Raw genomic sequence first — 23,131 nt, 5'->3', positions numbered from 1 at the left:
AGGTAGCTAATTACGGTACTGCAATTTGCGGTACTGTAATTAGCGCCTTCCCCCTTCCCATTATGCCCTATGGGGCAAAAATGGGAATGGGGAAGGGCAAAGAGAAAGGGGGAATTACCGCCCCGCCAACCTTGGAATGGGGCGGTAATTCCCCTTTCCACCTAGGCGGTACCGGTAAATTACTGGCATGAACCATGGCGCTATTAGCTTACCGCCTACCGTGTAATGAGGCCCTTAGTCTTGACCGCCTGCCATAGCTACCTAGATTGGTCTGACTTGTCCAGAGGTTACCGTGTTCCAAGAAACTAGGCTGGCCTTCTGAACATCTGCCACCAGGTCAGAGTTCAGAAATCCGTGTTAGCAGTCCCAGTAGGCCTTGTGGACAATGCAAGGGATCTTGAACCTGATTCTTGCAGCCACTGGGAGCCAATGGAGAGATTTCAGAGCTGGAGAGATACGATCCCTGGGCTTGAGGCTAATGACAACTCTCGCAGTCCTGTTCTGGATTAGTTGCAGAGGACGGAGAGTAGAGGCAGGCAGATTTAAAAAGGACGCTGTTACAGTAGTCAAGCCTAGAGAGAACCAGAGCTCTAGATACAGTGTGCTTCTGGGGAAAGGAGAGGAAAGGACGTAGTGCTTGGAAAAAGATATTCAGGGATATGTAACAAAGAAATACAAGGTGTGCAAGGACACTCTTCATCTGGAGGACATAAAAAATGTATTAACCCCATTAATTCTGCAAAGAGATGAATTAGCAGCTCACTTAAATCGATTGAATGCTCTAAGCGAACCCCCAACCCATGTTCAGGTGCTCCAATCCTTCATAGATGAGTACACCAGACGTGGCTCGATCATATATTTAGAGCCGGATGAAAGTTTTACTTGCAAAGCTGGACAGAGATCTGAAAGGCAGGACCTGTTTTTGCAGGAAATAGCATTCACGGTCCAGAGGGAGGCCCAGTCTTCAGGTGACGTAAAGGAAGCTATTCACCTCAATAAAGGGGGTCGTAAGAAAACCAAAGCAAAGCAAAAACTGCTTCTTATTATTAAGATCACCAAATGGCGGACAACGCCGGTGAAAACAGGGGAGGCTTCCGAGGTGGCTTTGGCGGCAGGGGCCGCATCCATGGGAGAGGACGAGGCCGCGGAAGAGGCTGTGGGGCCCGCGGGAAGGCGGATGAGAAGGAGTGGGTTCCTGTGCAGAGGATTTGTAGGTGCACTCCACTTATGTTTTGTACAGTTAATAAAGAATATATAGTTATTCAGTATCCTTTTAAGGTGCGACGGAGGAGACGTGGCCTTGGCACAGGACCACTGATATAGGTATGTAGACAAAGAAAAGAGGATCCAAAGGTAGGAGCCCTCCCGTCCCCTGCACACTATTACCATTCCATCATCAGATGGTTAAGGGAAAATTCTTTGGAATATATAGATTGATGTTTCTTAGTAAAACGAGTATATAAGCAATCAACAGATTAGGTATTCAATTAGTTAAAACACAATCATTTAATAAACATAACAAATTGTTTTTCATTTGTTCATTGGATGCAGAAAACAAGTCAAATATAAAAAAAAAGAATTTTGTTTTAGTGAATATCGATAATGTACATATACAGTTCAGATAGAAAGGCTGACGCGTTTCGGGATCAACATCCCTTCTTCTTGAGCCAAAAGTTTGAACTGAAAAACAGTAAAGTAAATGAAAAATATGTCAAACCTCTGTTACTTGGATGGACATATGGATTATAAACAAGAATGATAAATTCAAAGAGAAAGCATTAACACCGAACCAAAATGAATCTACTAGGTATCGATGGATAAACATGATCATAATATAAATCCATTCAGAGAGGAAATTCTAGTTGTTTGTTGGAGCCCATTCTAGGTCAAAACCCAAAGGCGACTGCTGTGACCACCATGCAATTTAACATTGTTTGCACCTGTGTTATGGAAAAACCTGCCATATGACTATACTCACCATGTGTTCGGTATCTTTCTGTACATGCAAAACATTTAGGCAAGGTTGGGAGTAAGCATACCTTTTAAGAACTGAATGAAGAGACTCTTTCTGCAAAGAGTAGTGTTCTATTGTGTTGTGGGTCCTCACACATCTCAGGTCTCGAGGACTCTTCTATTTTCAGGCTGGAAACCTAAATACAAACAGAGCATATATGCATCAATGAAGAGCTCTATTTTTAGGTAGTAATGGTATATTATTAGTTTTGCTAATGCCCTACATAAGTAGCTAATGCCATCATGTATTGGCACAGTTTTATTCAAGTGGAAGCACATGTAACAGCCAGTGGTTACAAAAGGTGCCATGTTCCCTTTATTACATGCACAATAAAAGGGTAGCAATTATAGACAAGGAGTGGGTTCCTGTAACAAAGCTTGGCCGACTTGTCAAGGACATGAAGATAAAGTCTCTCGAGGAAATCTATCTCTTTTCCCTAACAAACAATGAGTCCGAGATAATTGAGTTCTTCCTGGCCTCCTCTCTAAAGGATGAGGTACTCAAGATCATGCCTGTCCAGAAACAGACCAGGGCCGGGCAACGTTCCAGGTTTAAGGCTTTTGTTGCCATTGGGGACTATAACGGACATGTTGGGCTCGGGGTAGAATACTCCATGTAGGTTGCGACTGCTATTCGTGGCGCCATCATTCTGGCGAAGTTGTCCATTGTGCCAGTAAACCGAGGTTACTGGGGTAAGAAAATTGGCAAGCCCCACACTGTGCCTTGCAAGGTGACTGGTCGCTGTGGTTCAGTTCTTGTGCGTCTGATTCCTGCACCCCGTGGTACTGGCATTGTGTCGGCACCTGTTCCCAAGACACTATGGATGATGGCTGGTATTGACTACTGTTACACTTCAGCAAGGGGCTGCACGGCCACACTGGTCAATTTCGCAAAGGCCACTTTTGATGCCATCTCAAAGACTTACAGCTACCTGACCCCAGATCTTTGGCAGGAGACTGTTTTCACCAAGTCTCCATACCAGGAGTACACTGACCACTTGGCTAAGACTCACACCAGAGTGACTGTGCAGAACACCTAGGCAGCAGCTGTTCCTGGTGCTACCCCAACATAACCTGTTCATGCCATAAAATAAAAATGGTTAAACATTAAAAAAAATTAAAAAAGAAAACCAAAGCAAATGTACCGCTACAGGGTCAAAAGAAAACCAAAAATCAAAAAGCAAAAAAGAAGAACCAAGGATCCATGAAAAGATTTGTTGACACAATTGTAAGGGGCAGTCGGGGGGGGAGTCGCTGCTAATAAGATTGATACACAAGGAAGTAAGAATCAAACAGTGGCTTCAATCTTTAAAAAAAAAACTAAATAGACGAAGGAGGAATCGAATGTTTACAGAAGAAACCGAAAGTGAAAGTTTGTTGGCAGTGGAAATGTCAATGAGGCCCACAGATTTAGCTACCACTAGGCCAGTAATGACTGACGATGGCAGGGCCAAGCATGCGACCACTCAGTACTCGGATAGAGCCAATATGACATGACAGTGGGAAGACGCAATCCGACCCTAACGACAGTGAAATGCATGCAGGTCCAACAAGCAGACCTATTACAGGTTAGGGAAACCAGACATGCTGAAACCAGCAACAAGAGTTTTTAAGGAAAACTCCCGTGAACGCCACCCCTTTATTTGATAACAATATAGCACCACAGCAACCACAACGACAAGTGAGGTTGTCTTTTCAAACCCCACGAACCACGGGAACTTCACAGAAGGTAGAAGAGAAGGGAACTCTTCAAGGAAGCGAGGAGTCTTGTTATTCGCTAGAATCGACATTCCCAATTGAAGACAACATATGCCTGAACCGCTGGACAATACTATCAATTTTTCATTACATATCCAAATTAGAATTACGGAACTCATGTGGTATTGCACGCGTGGACTTAATTTATGGAACTAGACTGGAGATTGACAAAATAACCTTGCCGTCAAGGTTGGTGAGGGAGCTTCTGTTGTCATTAACAGGTGAACTGAGACTGCAAGGCTTTGACTTCACGCTAAACAGTAGCTGAATAACGACTATGACACCTCCCTTTATGTTCCTATTTCCTGCCATTGTGAGACCTGACAATTGTAGAATTGTGGCCGTGCAGGAGATTGGTAAAAATGTGCAAAAGGGTGGAGAGGATTGGTCGTGGCTAGCGGGCAGCCTGGCTACCTATGGTGCGGGAGAGGGACGTAGCGACTAGGCTTTTAGCATTTGCTGTTGAAATACGCATGGGTTTAGCCTCATATTAGAGGATAAAGCAACTGGTTTGGCGTTAAGCAAATAAGATGTCATTTGTCTACAGGAAACCCTTTTTTGGGAGGAGGTGGTTTTGGGCGCTTTTATTGTTAACAAACGGCCCACGTGAAGCGCATCCTTTATAACTGGAGAAATTATATTGCTTTGGGACTTCAACACGGATTGCAGAGTCCGGACAGAACAGGTGTATGATCATGATGAGGACTATCTCAAGTACAGAAAGAGGCAATCCATGCAGAGTTTAAAATGGACTCAGTTATTTGAAGAAGAGAATTTGTCTATGCTCTTTAGCCGGAGAAATATTGAGCTACATGGCATCACAGAGTCAATTACTCACAACGGAACCATTAGCACTAAGCATGGTACATCTTGAGATTGGGGATGGGTACCCGAGTGACCATCAACGTCTATGTGCATTTTTTACAGTGTTCCCCACATACAAAATAAGTGCTTTAGTGGAAATATGACTGCCAATAGAGGGAAAATAGATTGAAGTGGTTCCCAAAGGTCTGGGAATTATTTGGGCATGTAAACAATAGGGTGGAGGTCCTGGGCAATGCGAGGAAGCAGACCTGTTGCAACCCAGGGGCTTTTCCGCTCTGTATTAAGGACCACTTAAATCTACTGGCTTGTGGTAAAAGAAAAAAGCCACTTGTAAGGTCTTTAATAGAGATACGCAGGATTCCAAAAGACTTCTAAGAAAAAGCCTTAGATGGATCAAGAAAAAGGAACTGCAAAATGCGCTAAAAAGGACAAACAGAGCCACACAAATTGAGTAAAAATGTTGTGCTCCGTCCAATAGGATGGGGAAAATATGTTTGCCTGTATTAGTAAAAAAAAACACAACTACTGGAAGTTAGTACACAATTTAGGCAACCTTCACTCACTCGTGCAGGTAAACCCAATTAAAGAGTCTATTTGAGTAAACCACTATTCCAAGTTATATGGGAGCCAGCATGATGGGGGAAGCACAGGTCTGGTTAGGTGTGATGAGAAATGACAACTAGCTCTTTCTCGAGATAGCATTGATAAAAGTATAATTAAGAGCAACAAATCTAGAGCTCCAGGACCTAACAAACTCGACAATCTTGTCTTGAAATAAGACTCCACATTGTGGGTAAGGATATTGTTTGATCTCTTTCAAGAAATTGTGCGGCTGGAAAAGACACCATCGAGTTCGAAGCAATCGAGCATAGCAAGGATTTTTAAAAAAGGCAGCAGAGTACATCCTATAAACAACCGTCCAATAGCCCTACTTGATGTAGACTCAAAGATATTTGCTACAATCATTTTAAAGGAACTTTAAAACTGGACAGAGGCTAACAAAATACTGAACCCGAGTCAGGTAGGCTTTCGGGGGCAGGGGTTGGTACAATCGATGCAGGTTATGTTATCAATCAAGTTCAGAAGATAGCCTGGAAGCAAAAAAGCCAATCCATCCATGCGGTCATGATCGATTTATCACTGGCGTTACATTGCATTATGAGAGGACTGCTATGGGTTGTTGGGCATTCTAATTCATCTCCATACCGATACGATGATGATCGTTCACTGGACCCTGGAGCATGATTACACGAGCCATATATCCACCAGGTGTGGCTTATGTCAAGGATTTATTCTTCCCCTGAATTATTTAATATTTACTTGCCAGACATTGGAGGAAATATCAAAGAAGCATCCTTTGCTGCCCCAAGTATCAACGGGTGCAAAACCTCATGGATTGCCTATGCTGATGAATTGTCTTATTGGATCGCACACAGATAGGGCTGCAAAGGCTACTAAATGTGTCTGGGGCCTTTTGTAAAGGAAACGATTTAAAAATCAACCCATGAAAGGCTAAGATCGTTTCCTTTTTGAAGGGCCGTAGGAAAGATTTGGGATGGTGGATAAATAACTGTCAAATTTAAATGGTCCCCAAATTTAGAGATTTGGGCTTCTAGATAATCGCACAGTCCAGTAAGAGCAGTAAAGTGAGCCATCTGAACGAGAAATCCAAAAACGTAGCAATTCAAATGAAGCATTTTCACCACAAATTTGGCAAATTCTCGCTTCTTCCCGCTGGCAAATCCTATGAAGCAAAGGTAATACCAACCCTGATCTATGGGATGGAGATCTACCATTTGCTAGAGACTTTCGTTTTTACGCTGCTAGAAGGCCTGTTCTGGAAAACAGTGCTAGGCTTACCAACAGTGGCCCATATGGCTGCACTGAGATTCGAGTTAGGCCTTGCCTTGCTAAAAACCTGAATTTTGTGGGGAAAAATATTGTTTTGTAATAAATTGAAAGGTCCTCCTCGGGGTCCTGTGTATGCAAAGTTGAAAACAGAGGGGCTGGATACTACAGATTGGTATTTGATAAATTGTAGATCATGGCTTGATGAGTACGATCTGAATTGTGAAGAGGTGCTGAGTAATCGTCATGCATACAAGAAACAGCTCTGAAGGGCAGACTGGTCTGCCATGCGGCACAGCCTCTCTAAATATAAAAACATGGCTGACCTGGGCATTGTTCACAAGAAGGTAAATATTTGTGCTCCATGCGTTTGTAAATTTCCTTCAAAAAACGTCTGTAATATTTTGCTATGTTTTAGACTAAACCTATTATTAACAAAAGAAAATTCCTACCAGTGGAGACGAGAATTAATGGTTGATGAAATCTGTAAACATTGTGGAGGGGACGTGTAATCTTTAAAACATTTGGTGGTAGAATGTCCAAGCTTGAGACAAAAAAAATAACCGCTTTAGAGTCGCAAATTACACAAATTACAATACTATTCTTTGTACACATTTCAAAATGATCATCAACACTGATTCATGCATAAAATCACTTTACATGTGCAGTGCTGTACAATTTCGATGTTCCTGCATGCTATAAAGGCTAGCAGTTGGTCTACATAGATGTGCCAATGCATTGGACAATTATGAGTTCACCTGTACCTTTGCTCAAAATAGGCACAGGGTGATTTAGGAGTGGGTATTTCTGATCCCCCCGCCTACTTTGGTCTATGTTGGGGAAGTCGGACAGTAAAAACTGTTATCATTTGCTAGTTTTGGATTTCAGACACCCCCCACACGCCACTTAAAGGCCTGTGTTGGGGAAGTTAGAAAGTAAAAATTGGGATGATTTGAGAATTTTGGATTTCAGACACCCCCCACACGCCACTTAAAGGCCTGTGTTGGGGAAGTTAGAAAGTAAAAAAAAAACGCCCTAAACTGCCAGCTTCCCCTTCACTTAAGGGGAAGCTGGCAGTTTAGGGCGTTTTTTTTTTAGTTTAGAGACAAAGACAGCCCTCTTCGTAAAGAAGTCGGGGTGAATAGGACAAATAGGATCACCCAATTAAATTGCAGTCTATAGTTTTCAGCGCACACTGGGAATGAGCTTTGTTCATTTCGAATTTTAACAAAAATAATCCTGTGGTCTTCCTCCAAGGGGAATTAATTAAATTAATATTCTTTGTTAATTAGGCTAAGGATCTACACAATTTTGCCCCCCAATCCACTATAAAGGGAAAGGATTTAAGACAAGCAGACTCCCCCACCATTTGGTTTCCCAGAGATCAGTTCTACTTACATAGAAAGTCTCTGTTTAAAGTTCAGGAAAGCCACGGAAAGGGAAAGGGTCTTGTCACTCCACTCTCAAGGATGGACCCAGCACTCCACCATAGGACCCAGCCAGCTTTTAGGCCTTCCCAGACATAGACAGCGCCACCCAAATGCAATCTCAGCAATCTCCTTTGCTGATTCTTTGCAGCTGTTAGATGGTACGTTTCAGCAGCTCTCTCCTTTTTCATTGTGCATCCACTTTATATATCAGCGATGACACCATCCAGTTTACAATCTTGGGGAGTACCCTGCAAGAGTTGTCACAAATAGGATTGGACAGTTATCCTTCTCTCTCCTCCCAACTCCAGCCCATCTCTAAGGATTGGTTTAGGAGTCTGGAGCAGACATATGGCAATTCCCATTTGTAATCGCCATTTGTTCTCATGTCACATTTTTGGCAAAAACTAGTTATTTATCAAACATTTTGTGATTTACTAGTAAATGCCATAATATATATATGCATTCTGGTTCAGATAATCAGGGGGAATTTAATAAAACAACAGCCAGGTAAGCACCAAGTTGCATGGCCGTTTGGCAATTTTCTGCTGTTTTTACAAAAAGCATAATAGTTAGGAACATGTAATTTATTACCCATCTTCCTAATTTTACCCTCCACCAGCATACCAACTCTCATATTTCGAACAATTTCAGATCAGCTAGAAACCCATCTTAGATGGACATTACAGTTCCCTGAGTCACAGAGGGATGAATTTTATATCATCAAAATCGCCTGGAAATTATCTAAAAAATGAAACATACATGTGATCAGTATGACTTATGGTTGCTGCGAAAAGGCCTAAGTTATAATTAAGGCTTCCAGTTTTCAGTTTTTACCGATTTTTACACATACATAGAGACGGAAATCAATCTGCTTTCTGTCTGTATTTATTTATAAAAATGGGGAAAAAAAATGAAAAAACAGGTACTTCTGTCTGGTTCTCTATGATGTCACTCATACATTGCAGGCCAATCGTATTGCAGATTGGCAGCATGGAGAGTGCAAATGTATAAAAATGAAAGTTATTCAAATTACTGACTACATATATCTTAAGGACCGTTTGCTGTTATGTAAAAAATGCAGCTAGCAATTCTTTGCTATATGGCTGCATGTGTGTTTTCATTAATTATTTTTTATTAGACTTAATGCAGAAAAATACTGGCTGCAAATTATCTTTTTATATGACACAAAATTTTGTTAATACAGAAAAAAAGGCCAACAAATAAATATGGATAAATACAGACGGAAATGGCAGAAAAATAAATACCATAAAACCGGAAGCCTTAGTTTTAATAGTCCTTTTCAATTAATAGTAAATCTTCATGTTGGGCAAATGGTAGCTCTCATGCCTCCAAGCCATTTATCTCTATGGGCCAGCCTGTAATCAGAGTGTTTATTAGTCTCTTTGTGTTTGAGGTTTTGCTGTTTGAAGTTGGTGGCTACAGATCGTAAATGGGGGATGAATTTGCTACACAGAGATCCCCCACTGTAGATAATAAGCCAGACTGGCCCTGTAATGTCACAAGGCCTGTGTCTTATCTGAATGGGGACACCAGTTCGATCTGCAAGGCATAAGTTTCTTGTATTTCTTTCAAAGTTCAGCTCCTCTTAATTGTATCTCCTGTTTTCACACCTCTCCTCTACATTCCGGCATGCACCAGCCAGGGCCATTTGTCTCTGCACACAGCCCAGTCTTCAGGGACAACCTCTTTCAGGCAGGCCACATTTGGTTGCAGTTGTAAACAGCTGGGATGTAAACCAGGCTTTCTTTGGGGGTGGGGGGGCTTTGTGTAGTTTGCCCATTGTCCCACCATTTGTCCTTGGCTGAAGGGAAGTCACAGATTGCAATTTCTAATCTCAGCCTTTATTCTTGGACATACAGTGTGTGTTAAGAAGAATTCTCTGTATAGGCTAATTTCCCAAACCTAGTGAGTCTCCCAGCAGCTTTGCTGAATTTTTGGGGTTTATTTTTTCTCCTGCTAAGAGTGAGACTCTTTTTCTCCCACTCTTAGGCATGATTTGAGAATGTCCTTTGACTTTGTAATGTGTTTTTATGGGCTATGGGGTCTTTTACTCCATAGGGCTTCATGTGTTTTTGGTAAGTGTGTTACACAGCACCTGCAGTGCAGTAACACAGGGGTGTCATAGTAACCCCCAAACATATACTCCATACCCTGGGACTGACTACTGTCTGCCAGGGCATGTAAAGTCACCATTGACTTTACTAGTCTCAAATTGTAAACAGAACCAGTACAAACCATCATATTATGGAAGTACTGGTAGGGGTAATTGTCCAGTCCCCCCTTGTCGAGTTTCTGGTTGGTGGCAGTGGTTACCACGCGAAATATTCCACCAGAATATTTCCTATGAGATTTTCCCATTCATTTTAAACGCACCACTTTTTTTTGGTGCAATGTTAACGATACCGCCGGTTATTTATTTAATATTTTTTCCCCAGTTGGGTCTTTTTGCCAGGACTCGGTTTTAAAATGGCATTTGTGTTCGCCTCTGTAACTCCAACCCAAGTCGAGCCCTTTGTTCCACTTTTGGCGGGCTTCTGCACAGAAGCCTCCAAAAAGGGTGCCACTCTGTCTGGGTCTACAGGATGTGAGGGAGGGGGGAATAGGCACCCTGGACTGAGTTGCCTCGGCAACTCAAGTCACACTCTTGTGTGATTGGCCCAGTGGTGAACCGCCCGGCTCACCACTTAGCATGTTTGAGTGACAGCTAGGACTGGTGAATGGGGGTTTTCTGCATAAAAGCAGGGCTTTGGGGACTGGGACTTCAGAAGTCGCCACAGGACCTAAAGAATCCGAAGAGGGAGAAGCTGAGCCGACCTGCAACGATGACACCACTGGTGGAGCCCTGCTGAACCGACTCACCACTTCCCAATGACAGAGAAGATCTTCTTCCAGGAGAGTATTCTTCCTTTGAGCTGGTGGGGTTAACCAGTTTGCCCTCTTTTCACCTTCCTGGATCGTCTCTTGGTCGAATCGCCCGTGCCAAGCACCCCGGCGGCCGGATAGCCACGCTTCACCACTACCACAAATAAAAGGGTAGTACCTTTTAACCGGGAAACTCCACAGCTGGTTTCTTCCCTGGCAGTGCAATGACCTCCAGCTTTCCTCCACGTCAAGATCTTCTCTCCCCTGGATGAAGCACCAACTTGCACCCGCTGCCAGCAACAACTGCCCCCGCTGGAGCTTTCTCCCATTTCAGGTAATGTGTCCCGCCTGGTCTCCCTTGCAACAGACTGTTCAAGGTGTCCGTAAATCCTTGACTCTCTATCCTGGGGTGACCTGGGACCTGTTAACTAACTTTTCTGAACTGATCCAACTCCTTTTTGAACTATCTGCAAAGACTTTTAAAGTGTACTTCAACTGTGTGACCTTGGGCACATTCCGCCTTGTTCTCTCCAAGAATGGGCCTGGCCTATGAACTTTTTACTCTACAGTAGACCCTGCCTTTCTTGACTTGCTGTGGTTCTTTTAAAAGTGTTGGTATTGTGTGCTTTACTATTTCTGCCTTTCCTCTCCCTTTTTAAATAATTATTCGAGTGCCATCTTGGTTAAGCGCTCACCTCTGTGTTGATAATAAGTGGTGTTCTTTTCCTAAGACTTGTCGAATAATGAATCAGGGAAGTGTATATATTTCTAGTGACTGTATTTGATCTTGCTTGACATATTAGTGCCAGTGTATTTTTACAAGTGTGTTTTTAAATAAATAATTATATACTTTTATACCAAAGCTCTGGTCAGTGTTTGCTTGTGCGACTGTATTTTTGTACCTAATGGGTATACTCTATATGCTGCCTAACTCTTCTTGAGAGAAGTCTGACTGCTCAGCCACAGCTAAAAGGTAAATCTGGGTGGTGCAGACTGCTACCAATTGGGTTTACTGCCAACACACCTGTAGTCTTAAACTTTTTGCAGTGGTCCCTAAGGGAACTGCACAGGTTTCTTCCTAACACTGGTGTACAGCGGTGGGACTTGCATTGAGTATACATTTTAGTGTGCTTATAGATACCTTAGTGCAACTAACCACAAAGCTTAGCACTACAAAGTGTATTTTCTAACCTGTCAACTATGGAAAGTTATAGTCAAGAGTCCCTTGCTACAAAAACTGCTGATTGTTTAAGGGTTCTCTGTAAGCATAAGAATCACCTGACTAAAGGCAAGAAAATGGAGCTAATAGAAAGATTGTTAGCAAACCAAAGTCTGGGTGATGGTTCAGAGGAACCCGCTCTCCCAGAGAATGTAGATAACAGTAATGATATTGAGATTGATCAAAGTATTGATAATCCTGAGGAAGAGTCAGAAGAGGAGGGTGAGGCTGCTGTGACTGTCCCCCCTAGGCCTCTGTCTGCTCTACCAGCTGTACCTACTGGACCTTTACCAGGTCCCACACTTAATTCTGAATATCTTGAACTAGAAAAAATGAAGATTGAATTAGAAGTCAGGAAACTAACTGCCCAATCTGAACTAAGGCTCAAAGAAACGGAGCTCAAGCATGAGCTAGAGATGAAGAAATTGTCTGTTGAAAATGCTTCTCTCTCTGGATCTACTAGGAGTTCCAGTCCCAAAAGACCCTGGATGCCTAAAGAGCTTGTGGGTATGTATGAGCCTAAGTTGGATGTGTTGGATTGGTTGGCTATGTTTGAGTATAATCATGGGCTCCAGGACATCTCAGGGAATGAGTTACTTCCTTGGTTGTTCTCTAGGCTCCCCCCTGTTGCATATGATGTGGTAATGAAGTTGGGGGAGTTGGGTAAGAAGGATTATGAATGTGTGAAGCTAGCCTTAATAGCTAGATATGGGAAGACCCCTTCCCAGTACCTTAAGAGGTTTGGGACCCTCAAAAAGTATGATGGTACCCCTTGGGCTACCTGGGTGTGTGAAAGTTTGAAGAACTTAGAGAGATGGATTAAGGGTTACAGGGTGAACACTTATGAGGGAATGAAGAATCTTGTGATGTTGGAGTGAATTTATGATGCCTGCTCTCCTGAGCTCAGACAGCACTTGGCTGATTCAAAGGAATTAGATTTCAGAAAACTAGCTAAGGCTGCTGACTTGTGGGTTGCCAACAGGGCTACTCACAAGGACTCTGGGGCAACTCAGAAAAAAGATGAGGGGAAACAGCCTAAAAAGGACTCCAAAGAGAATTCTAATAATTCCAATCTCAAAACACTAAGGGTAAGCCACAAGGGAAACCGAATCAGGCTAGTGTACCTTCTGGTGCCAAACCAGAAAGAGGTCAGAGCAAGCCACCATTCCAAAAAGCATTTGGTAAATGCTATGTTTGTAGCTCGCCTGACCATGTGAAAGGGGATCCCAGATGTAAGGGTAAACCTTCAGGGGTCCACACTGTCTCCTTAGCCTAAGCTCCAGAGGAGGAAGTACAGATGGCCAGTGGAAACTTTCTACTACTGGCTGATGATCCTATTGGAGTCTCAGCCAGTGTTTCTTTAGTGTCTCTGGGGTTGTGGGAACAACAGAATTTAGATGTATATAATTCTATCCCAGATAATACTAAAGAGTATTATAAGGACAGTGTCCAGGTGAACGGTCAGGAGACTCCTGCCATTAGGGACACTGGGGCCAGCATAACTGTGGCGGATAAATCATTTTTTCAGGCATAGGATGTTGCTAAGGCACCCAAACGCCTCTCCAAGTTAGCTGGAGGGCCTGCGCAGATGCTTCCCCAATTACCAGTTCTCATCCAGTGTAATGACATGACTGTGAAGATACCTGCCAGCATACAAAGTGAGGTACCAGGAAGGGTTCTGTTGGGAAATGACCTGAAGACTCTTGGAGTAGTGTCACATACCCCCAGATCTCCTAGTAAAAGGTTACAGGAGCTCACCAGACCTGCAAAGGAGAGAACCATGAGAGGTACTCCCAAGGAGAAGATGAAGAAGGATATCACTCCTACTCCACTGGAGTTACAACTTGCTATATCTGAACAACAAGAAGCAAAGGGGAAACCCAAGACTTCTAGGAAACAGCCAGCAGCAAGCACTCCAGTGCTTTCAACAAGGACTTCCCCTAGGTTGTCCAAAGTTACACCTATAGCTCCACCTCCAGCTGAGGCTGAGAGGGAGGTACAACCCTGTTTGGTTGAACTAGACTCCGAAGAAGAGCTAGTGGAAGGCCAGGAACCTATTGGAGATCTGGATCCTTTTGACCACCCTGAGCTGCAGTCTTTACTGGGAGAAGGTGGACCCAACAGGGCAGACTTCAGTAAGGGACAAAGAGAATGTCCAACTCTGGAAGGTCTTCGCCATCAGGCAGCTTCTCAGGCTGATGGGCAAGAGCCTGGGAAGTATAGGTTGCAATGGGAAGATGGCCTCTTCTACAGTGAACCGACTGAGTCTGCACCTGGAGACTACAAGCGGCTTGTAGTACCTCAAAAAAACAGACAACAGTTCTTGCAACTAGCCCATGAGATTCCTTTGGCTGGTCACTTGAGTTTCAAGAAGACCAAGGAAAGGCTCTCACTCTACTTTTATTGGCTAAAATGGGGGCTGAGGTAGATAAGTTTTGCAAGAGCTGCCATACCTGCCAAACTTCTGGTAAGGTTGGTTCCAGGAATGTGGCACCTTAAGTGCCTCTCCCAGTAGTGGGTGTCCCATTTGAGAGGGCAGGGATTGACATTGTTGGTCCCCTTGATCCTCCAACCTCCTCAGGCAACAGGTTTATTCTTGTTGTAGTAGACCATGCTACTAGATACCCTGAGGCAATTCCTATGAGGACTGTTACAACTCAGGCTGTGGCTAAGGCCCTCCTTGGTATTTTTACCAGGTTGGGTTTCCTAAGGAAGTAATCTCTGACAGGGGGTCAAATTTTATGTCCCACTCCATGAAAGCCATGTGGAAAACCTGTGGAGTTACTTACAAGTTCTCAACCACCTACCACCCTCAGACAAACGGGTTGGTAGAAAGTTTCAACAGAACCATGAAGAGCATGATAGGTGCTTTGGAAGATCCCCTTAAGAGAAAGTGGGACCTTATACTGCCATGCCTTCTCTTTGCTTATACAGAAGTCCCTCAGGAGGGAGTAGGTTATTCTCCCTTTGAACTTATTTATGGCCATCCAGTCAGAGGTCCATTGGCCCTGATAAAGGAGGGGTTGGAGAGTGCTCGTTCCCCCAAGCCAGTCAGAGTGACTGACTATGCGATAGGTCTCCGGAGGAGAATGTCACACATGATGGCAGAAGCTAGTGATAACATGCAAGCTGGCCAAGCTTTGGTCAAGCATTGGCATGATCAAAAGGCTAACATGGTTGAGTTCACTCAAGACCAGCTAGTTCTAGTTATGAGCCCAACAAGGCAGAGGGCCTTGCAAGATAAATGGATGGGACCCTTCAAGGTTGTGGGTAAACTTGGAGTGGTGAACTAGCTGGTGGACTTGGGCAATTCCAAGGAGGCTCCCAGAGTCTTCCACACCAACAGACTAAAGGTGTATGTTTCCAGGCCTGAAGTAGGAGCCTTGCTCCTAGCTTCAACAGAAGAGGAAGAAGAGAGTGAAGCTCTCCCTGATCTCCTCAGAGGCTTACCCTTGGATGAAAAGATTGAAGGAGTAAATCTCTCTTCAACTCTGACACCTGAGCAACAAGAGGAGTGCAAATCTATCTTAAATCAGTTTGCCTCCCTGTTCTCACTTTCACCAGACTTGACCCCTTGGTGCCAGCATGATATACTCACTGGTGACTGTCTGCCAGTCAAAAGCAGAGGATATAGAATGTCAGAAAATGTGAGATCCCACATCAAAGGGGAGTTCAGCAAGATGCTTGACCTTGGTGTAATATAGCCCTCTACTAGTCCATGGTCTAGCCCAGTTGTGTTAGTACCAAAGGCAGGATCCAAAGAATTGAGATTCTGTGTGGATTATAGAGCTCTTAATGCAGTCACCAAGACTGATGCTCACCCTTTGCCTAGAACAGATGAGTTGGTGGATAGACTTGGTGCAGCCAAGTTCCTCAGCACATTTGATCTAACATCAGCTATTGGAAAATAGCCCTGACAGACCATGCCAAGGAGAAAACTGCATTTTCTACCCCAGTTGGCTTATACCAATTTAAGGTTATGCCTTTTGGACTGAAAAATGCACCTGAACATTCCAAAGGATGGTAAATCGGGTTCTAGTTGGGATGGAGGACTTCTGCATGGCATACTTGGATGACATTGCAGTTTTCAGCCACTCCTGGGAAGAGCATGTTAACCACCTAGGACATGTTTTGCAGGCTCTTGGGAAGGCCAACCCTACCATAAAGGCAAGCAAATGCCAGATTGGACAGAGTAAGGTTGTCTACCTTGGGCATGAGGTAGGAGGTGGATAAATAAGGCCTTTGCTCAGTAAGATTGAAGCTGTGCAAAATTGGACAAAACCTACTACTCAAACCCAGGAGAGAGCCTTCCCGGGCCTCACTGGGTATTACAGGAATTTCATTGAGAACTATGGGATCATAGCTTCTCCACTGAATGTAATCTCCTCTCCAAAATTCCCTAAGAAGGTCAGATGGAATGAGGAGTGCAACCAGGCCTTTGAAAACCTGAAGAAAGCTCTTTGCCAAGCACCAGTACTGAGAGCTCCTGAGTACCACCAAACTTTCAATGTACAGACAGATGCTTCTAATGTAGGTATAGGTGCAGTCCTTAGCCAACTGGATGGGAAAGGTAGGAGCACCCCATTTGCTTCATCAGCAGAAAGCTGAAGGATCCTGAGACAAGGTGGGCAACAATTGAAAGAGAATGTTTTGCCATTGTGTGGGCACTGAAGAAGTTTAGGCCATACTTGTATGATTCTACTTTTGTCTTTCAGACTGACCACCAACCCTTGAGATGGTTGATGCAAATGAAGGGGGGAAACCCAAAACTATTGAGATGGTCAATCTGCCTTCAAGGGTTTGATTTTCCCATTGAGCACATGTCAGGGTGTCACCACCAAAATGCTGATGGTCTCTCTAGGATGTACGTCACTGACTAGAGGTATGAGATTCATCTAGGAGTGGATTAAATCCTCCAGTCCCTTAGTCTGGGGGGGGGCGAGTGTTAGGGAGAATTCTCTGTATAGGCTAATTTCCCAAACCTAGTGTGTCCCCCAACAGCTTTGCTGTATTTTTGGGGTTTATTTTTTTCTCCTGCTGAGAGTGAGATTCTTTTTCTCCCACTCTTAGACATGATTTGAGAAAGTTCTTTGACTTTGTAATGTTTATTATGGGCTATGGGGTCTTTTCCTCCATAGGGCTTCATGTGTTTTTGGTAAGTGTGTTAGACAGCACCCTCAGTGCAGTAGCACAGGGGTGTCATAGTGACCCCCAAACATAGACTCCATACCCTGGGACTGACTACTGTCTCCCAGGGCATGTAAAGTCACCATTGACTTTACTAGTCTCAAATTGTGAACAGAACCAGTACAAACCATCATATTGTGGAAGTACTGGTAGGGGTAATTAGATTGCCCCTGGGTCTGTTTCGCAAGGGGGCACTGTCCAGTCCCCCCTTGTCGAGTTTCTGGCTGGTGGCAGTGGTTACCACGCGATTTTCCCATTCATTTTAAACGCACCACTTTTTTTTGGTGCAATGTTAAAGATACCGCTGGGTTATTTATTTAATATTTATTCCCCGGTTGGGTCTTTTTGCCAGGACTCGGTTTTAAAATGGCGTTTGTGTTCGCCTCTGTAACTCCAACCCAAGTCGAGCTCTTTGTTCCACTTTTGGCGGGCTTCTGCACAGAAGTCTCCAAAAGGGATGCCACTCTGTCTGGGTCTACAGGATGTGTGGGAGGGGGGAATAGGCACCCTGGACTGAGTTGCCTCGGCAACTCAAGTCGCACTTTTGTGTGATTGGCCCAGTGGTGAGCTGCCCGGCTCACCACTTTGCATGTTTGAGTGACAGCTAGGACTGGTGAATGGAGGTTTTCTGCATAAAAGCAGGGATTTGGGGACTGGAACTTCAGAAGTTGCCACAGGACCTAAAGAATCAGAAGAGGGAGAAGCCTAGCCAACTTGCAACGACAACACCACTGGTGGAGCCCTGCTGAACCGATTCACCACTTCCCAATGACAGAGAAGATCTTCCAGGAGAGTCTTCTTCCTTTGAGCTGGTGGGGTTAACCAGTTTGCCCTCTTTTCACCTTCCTGGCGGCCGGATAGCCATGCTTCACCACTACCGTGAATAAAAGGGTAGTACCTTTTAACTGAGAAACTCCGCGGCTGGTTTCTTCCCTGGCAGTGGAACGACCTCCAGGTTTCCTCCACATCGAGATCTTCTCTTCCCCTGGACGAAGCACTGACTTGCACCCACTGCTACGAACAACTGCCCCCGCTGGAGCTTTCTCACCGTTTCAGGTACTGCGTCTCGCATGGTATCCCTTGCAACAGACTGTTCAAGGTGTCCCGTAAATCCTTGACTCTCTATCCTGCGGGGACCTGTTAACTAATTTTTCTGAACTGATCTTGTGGAATCAGAAAAAATACAATATTACGGCTGTTACACCAAGCAAAGGAAAATACACCGACACAGGCTTGTAAAGATTCCCAGAATCTGTATTACAAAACTGACAGTATTCAACAAAGTACACAAATAGCTTTTTGGCCGTCAATACATCACAGAGACCACCAGCAGGGTTCAATGTGAGCAGTGAACAGAATTTCATAGCTGGACATCGACGCATTTATACAATTTGTAAAATGATGTCCAGCCTCTTACAGGTTAATTATACACTGGGCTAGGGTCGCGCGAGGTTCACTTTCCTAATTTACATATCTCATGCATGCGGTTTACTTTTGAATATATTTACTAACACACTCCATTATTCTTTAATTTAACATTTACACTCTTTACATGCTGTTTTAATATAGACCAAACAAATGTTTCACATATTATATTCGGATAGCATTACTGTTCTTGTATACTTGTAGTTTAACATTGCTAATTCAAGTAATCCCCTCCTCCCGAGGTCAACAAAGGACAAGGTCTACATGACCCTAACATGTAGCCTGAAGGTTCGCCTACGTACAGAGGTCTGTTTTCACTAGTCAAATTCGCAACATTGGCGCACTTTCTAAAATTACCCATTGACCGTGTTCCATTCCTCTGTATGCAGAAGGATACTGAATCGGGGCTATGATTAACAGAATAAGATGGAGGCGTGGCATCCATTTTGAAAGAGATTAAAGACTGAAAGGGACGAGACAATCTATCAGAGGGCCTAACAGAAGCAACGTTTGGCTTACTTCTATTTGCTAAAAGCGAGCATCCCAGGGGCATCAAAACATTCTTTTCAAAACTATTTAAATTTGTACCATCAAAGTTCCCTGAGATGCTGTCATTCCATCGACCAAAAAATAGTGCTCTAAGAGAAGCGTAACAGGCAGTTGTCAAAGGTAAGGGATAAATATACCAACCTAGCCCCTTATCCCCATGTTGCGGTAGATGTGTACAGATCCAGCAATTGCTCTTATTCAAAATTGCATGAGTGGCATTCATTATTAACAAAAGGGTATTATTCTGATAGTTCCATCTATGCAAAGAATCCCTAGGCGACAAAGTATGCAATTGCACAGAAGGAGTGGGAATAACAGATACATTTTCAATAGGTAAAAAGTCCTCTAACGGATATGCTTCCTCCAGGTACCATAACCCAAACCCAACAGTTACTAAAAATCCAGTAATTATCACAAAAAGGCAACAATATACTTCGGGGGTCCCATTACATGCTTGATCATTGTCTCTGCTAGTCAATTGTTTATCTAAAAGTTCGGTACGAGCGGTAGCGGGTGCAGGCATTATCATCTTCAACCGAAAAAACACCAATTGTTCGTTTGCTGGCGACTCCAGTCGCGCGTCTTCTTAATGTCTTTCCCACAACCCTTAGCCAACAGAATCTTCCCGCACAGTCGGGCCAAAAGGCAAGCCCTCAAATGATTTTCTCAATCGCACAGTCAGACCATGGTGTACGTTTACTTCCTTGGGCGCAAATTATATTTTGCAGTTTCTGGTGAGAACAAAGTGTCGTCACTTCCTCCTGGAAGTGGTGAATGGACGGAAATGGGATCAGAAAAGGATTGATCTGGAAGTTCCACTGTTGGGGAGTGCGGAGACAAGATGGCCATTTTGTCCGGCCTTTGCGGATTCTGAAGCAATCTCTGATTCTCCCTTGTTGGTTGTTGCTGTTTCAGGGACGCTAGTTACAGCAGTGGGAAGGGATTCTGTGTCTTCTGTATCGTATGGCACGGGCTGTGGGATCCGTTTGGTGTGCCTCGCATGGATCTAGTGTTTACGACCCGCTACCCGCACGGCAGTCTGGGTGACTAGCAGGACTTGGTAGGGACCCCTCCACCGAGGTGCAAGGCAAGACGACCTCTCAAAAACCTTTGTGAGGATCCAGTCCCCCGGTCGTAGACTGTGACCAGGACCCTCGTAGCGCACAGGTAATGCCTCTCGCACCTGGTGATAAATTAAAAACAGATTTTTAGTCAACTGGTTACAGTAATCTGAAAGAAGCACATTTTCTATATCCCGTAATTAGCGACTTTTTGGCATACCCCAAATATTAGCAGGTCTCCCCATTACCACCTCAAAGGGAGAGAGCCCAGTCTTAGTTTGAGGGGTTGTTCTCATCGACAGTAACACGATCGGTAAGGCGTCGGGCCATTTTAGTTTGGTGCCAGCACATGTTTTAGCGAGTTTGTTCTTTATAATGCCGTTGTGCCTTTCCACTAATCCGGCACTTTGGGCATGTCTGGCTGAATGGAACCGCTTGTCAATCTGTAATCCTTTGCAAATTTGTAGGATTACAGTGGCAATAAAGTGTGGCCCATTATCTGACCAGATGACTCTCGGCAGCCCGAACCTAGGAAAAAACTCTTTCAACAGAGTTTTTGCCGTGGTTATGGCCATTTCATCTCTAACCGGGAAGGCCTCAACCCACTTACTAAAGGCACAAATAACAACCAATACATATTTAAGATTGTTACACCGTTCCATTTCAATAAAATCAAAGTGAATAACCTCAAACGGGACAGAAGGTGGAGCGAAACTTTGTCTAGTAGTCGAGGTACCTTTTCCTACATTGTGCTGCAAGCAAACCATGCAGTTCTGGACAAAACGCTCCGCAGTTTTGAAAATCTTATCATTGGCCCATACACTGTGTAGCATTTTTGTCAATTTTCGCGCCCAAACATGTGTCGGACCATGAACCATAATAACCATCATTGTAATGTAGGCGTCAGGGAGTAACCATTTCCCTTCAATATTGTCTACCCAACACCCATCGTCATCCAATCTCACTGCACCCTCGATCCATCTCTCAGTTTCCTCTATGGTAGCATCTGCTTGAATATCTTTTACAGCATCGATACTTTAACCCAAAGTGCAAACATTTACAATTTCTTTTACAGCATACATTTCTGAACTGAAATCAGTGGCAGTCTGTTTAGCTATGTGATCGGTGAAAGCATTCCCTTTTCCTACATCATCTGTAACCTTTTGATGTGCTGAACATTTTATGATAGCTAACTGAACAGGGAGTGCAAGTACTGAAAGTAATCACACTATTAAAGTGCCATGCTGGATTTTCGTTACGTGCGAGGTCAAGAAACCTCGTTCTTTCCAAAGTCTACCAAATTGTGGGCCACCCCAAAGGCATACTGACTATCAGTATGTATATTCACTGTAAGCCCTTCAGAAAGTTCACAAGCTCGAGTTAACGCTATAATTTCTGCGGCCTGTGCAGAGTTATGCATAATTATTTTAGTTTCCACAACAGTGCTTAAAGTAGTAACAGCATAAGCAGCCGTGGATGTACCGTCTGGAAGTTTAAAACAAGAGCCATCACAAAATAGCTCTCCTTGTGGGCTATTCAAAGGCGTGTCTTTTATATCGATTCTGCCTGCCTTTAGTCTCTTGTTCTGTCATATAAAGGCATTTTTGTGTGACGTATCATCACCATCAACAGTATCTTGCGAGGCATGTAAATGTTCAGCCGGATTTAATACACAATACCTCTGAATTTGAATGTGGGGGGCAAACAAGATTAGTTCATATCTTGTCAATCGTGCAGAAGTGAGGTGTTGCGTTTCAGTTCTATTCAATAGAATATCTACAGAGTGAGGTACCATTAGAGTTAACGCATGACCCAGGACCATTCCCTCACTCTGTTTTACAGACGCAGCAGCAGCAGCAACAGCGCACAAACATCTTGGCAAAGCGCATGCTACAGGATCAAGGGCGGAGGAATAGTAGCCGCACGGCCTATTCTCCCCTCCATGTTCCTGCGTTAACACAGCCAAAGGACATCCATCACGTTCATGCACAAACAATACAAAGGCCTTGTCATAATTCGGAGTTCCTAAAACTGGCGCTGAAAACAGCGCGGATTTGAGCAAATCAAATGCTGTCTGGTGTTCCAAAGTCCATGGCAATGGCAAAGAAATGCCCTTCTTTGTCAAAGCCAGCATTGGTTTAATCGTTAACGAAAAGTTAGGGATGCACAATCTACAATAAGAAGCCATACCTATCAAGGCTCTAACTTCCTTTTGCCTATTTGGGGCAGACATGCCAGAAATGGTCTTTATTCGTTCAGGTGTCAACCATCTTCCCTCCTTTGGCAGGAGATAGCCTAAATAGGCGACCTCCTGACAACAATATTGGAATTCTTTTAAGTGAAGCTTTGTGGCCATGTTTTGCTAGATGACAAAGCAACAACACGGTGCCTTCTTTACAGGCGCTCTCAGAATCAGCAGCCAAGAGGAGGTCATATACATAGTGCAGTAATGTGCAAGTAGTAGGCAACTCGAGGGTATCGAGCTGCTCTTTCAATGCCCTACTATAAATACTTGGACTCTCTGTGTACCCTTGTAGTGCACGAGTGAATGTAAACGAGTGTCCACCTAGGGTAAACGCAAACAAATACCTGCTATCCTTGTGTATGGGAATACTGAAAAACGCGTTTTTAAGATCAACAACGCTAAAATGAGTGGCAGAAGCCGGAATGGTTAGTATCGTTGTAGCATCAGGTATGATAGGAAATTGAGGAGCCACAATTTTGTTAATAGCGCGTAAATCAATTATAAAACGAAAGGGAATCGCATTATCACCTTTTTTGTATACTGGCAAAATGGGACTGTTACATATGCTACCCTTAATCTCCTCAATTACTCCACGATGTACAAAATCAGAAACTATACATTTCAAAGCCTGTTCACCTTCAACTGAGAACTTATATTGCGGGATGCGAGGCAATTTTACTCCATGTTT

General features: G+C 43.8%; 1 long non-coding RNA gene and 1 pseudogene across 1 annotated transcript in view; one reads left to right on the top strand and one right to left on the bottom strand.

The window, feature by feature from the left end:
• Nucleotides 1-1,491: 1,491 nt before the first annotated feature.
• Nucleotides 1,492-23,131, bottom strand: part of LOC138567623 (uncharacterized) — a 71,527-nt gene continuing 49,887 nt past the window's right edge. The window contains exons 2-3 of the long non-coding RNA XR_011302263.1: nucleotides 2,040-2,150; nucleotides 1,492-1,680 (exon numbers count right to left, since the gene is read on the bottom strand). This is a non-coding gene — a long non-coding RNA (uncharacterized lncRNA). The remainder of the gene's footprint in view (nucleotides 1,681-2,039; nucleotides 2,151-23,131) is intronic.
• Nucleotides 2,337-3,086, top strand: LOC138566113 (small ribosomal subunit protein uS5 pseudogene; annotated as a pseudogene).

Source organism: Ambystoma mexicanum, chromosome 2p, assembly GCF_040938575.1.
Source record: "Ambystoma mexicanum isolate Mex_15411 chromosome 2p, UKY_AmexF1_1, whole genome shotgun sequence".
NCBI lineage: Eukaryota > Metazoa > Chordata > Amphibia > Caudata > Ambystomatidae > Ambystoma > Ambystoma mexicanum.
Note: the sequence above shows the minus strand (reverse complement) of the source record. Positions and strands in the feature narration are given on the sequence as shown.